The 1,808-nt window shown below is 32.3% G+C and overlaps 1 non-coding gene across 1 annotated transcript; it reads left to right on the top strand.

Annotated features, from left to right (window-relative positions):
* Positions 1–1,413: 1,413 nt before the first annotated feature.
* Positions 1,414–1,520, top strand: LOC141492461 (U6 spliceosomal RNA). Its single transcript, XR_012469927.1, has one exon. It is a non-coding gene; the product is annotated as a U6 spliceosomal RNA (small nuclear RNA).
* Positions 1,521–1,808: the final 288 nt, after the last annotated feature.

The following is a 1,808-nucleotide window of genomic DNA, read 5'->3' as shown; positions in this document are numbered from 1 at the left end:
TGCCATATTCAAATTAGTTCATTAAATGGTGGCTACCATTTTGGTGATGATTCTGAATTTAGATGGACTGGCCTCCAGAGGGCAGACTCAAACTGTTTATCTGAAGCTAGACCTTGAAACTTTTTCATTTAGTAATACCTGTCAGAGCTTGTGCTTCATTGGTATAGCCTTCAAGATCCCAGGTCCCAAGGTCACCCAAGTATGTGTGAAAATATATGTGATATGCATACCTTTAGGTCTAGAAATATTTGACTATCTCATCACGTTAGTTTTTTTATGTATAGGTCTTGCCTCCTCATGTACATTGAGAGTTTCTTGATAGCAGGGGATATTTGTGCTTCTCTATATCTTCAAGGCTTCACACAATGACTCTCAATAAACAATAATGGTAATAATGAGAAGGAACCTAAATATAATTAGCTAAGTCTAAAATATATGAAGAAACTATCAAGACAACTGAAAAAAAGCATTAGTAGACCTGTTATACACCCTTTGAAGCCCAGTAAGATGTTTCATTTATAATTTAAAAACTTTTAATTTTAGTTATTTTTATTATCATGTTTCCTTTCAGTTTTCTAAATTGGTGGCAAACATGTTTAAATGGCTTTTGAATTATTTCTGGAAATGTTTTTGCCAGGGCATTTCTGATAAAGTATATGATGAGTAAAATCAGGAGAAATTCTAACACAAAGAAAGATTGAATTATGTGGGAGATTGATGTGGAAGTTGAAAGCTTTGCTTGTCTTGCTTCTTTTGTAAAATTTACAGGAAGCAACCAAAGATTGTTGTTGGTTTTTGTTTGTTTTTTGTTTTTTTTTCTTGCATATAAAGATGAACTTATTGGAATGTGAGGCATATATAATTCTGTGAATCACTAAGTCTTGGATTCCATTAGCATTCACTGATGTATAACAGATGATTAAGTCTTGGGAGGAAGTGGGGTTGTCTTTTGAATATTCCCCAAAATGGTATGTACAGAACATTGTTCACTCTGAATGATACAATTAATATAATAAAAGTGCTGTTTGCATAAGCAGGCAGACTGTCATCTAAAATTAGATACCTTTTCATCCTTCAATAGAATTACTCACATCTATAAACTAATAATGATGGATTATAATGTGAAAAAAATTCTTATTTTTATTCTAATTGTTGATCGGATGCTCTTTGCGTTACTTTAAATTCTCTCAAATTTGACAGTCTTCAACACCTATATTCTTCTAGTGGGACCATAAAGGAATAAATAAGGGAATGGGATAATTTTGGAGGAAACAAAATTATAATTCAAAGCAAAGGGAAGATAGATGGTTGATTTATAAATGAGACTAAGATCATAATACATTACCATGTTGACATGCATTTGAAATACCATAAAAATTATTAAAGACTTGTATGAGTAGAAAAAGAGGTTGAATGCTCGCTTTGACAGCATATATACTAAAATTGGAATGATACAGAGAAGATTAGCGTGGCTCCTGCACAAGGATGACATGCAAATTTGTGAAGAAAAAGAGACTGACAATCATGTAGCAAGACTAAGAGATAAGAATCATGAACAATGAGAAGACATGAAGGCAGTTATGATCTGTTCCAGTGGTGAGAATATATATGCCAATTAAAATATAGGTATATCAAAGTATTACAAAATTACATATCCTTTTGATGACAAGATAATCTTTTCTCCTGTTCATCAGATTTATATTCCTTTAATTTCATGTTTCTGACATGAAAGATTTGCATATATTTGAGGGGATTCTACTTCTCTGGCTCATTTACCTTTACTCAGATGACCTGGGAATGTCAGTATT

This window comes from Macrotis lagotis, chromosome 6 (genome assembly GCF_037893015.1).
Source record: "Macrotis lagotis isolate mMagLag1 chromosome 6, bilby.v1.9.chrom.fasta, whole genome shotgun sequence".
Taxonomy (NCBI): domain Eukaryota; kingdom Metazoa; phylum Chordata; class Mammalia; order Peramelemorphia; family Peramelidae; genus Macrotis; species Macrotis lagotis.
Note: the sequence above shows the minus strand (reverse complement) of the source record. Positions and strands in the feature narration are given on the sequence as shown.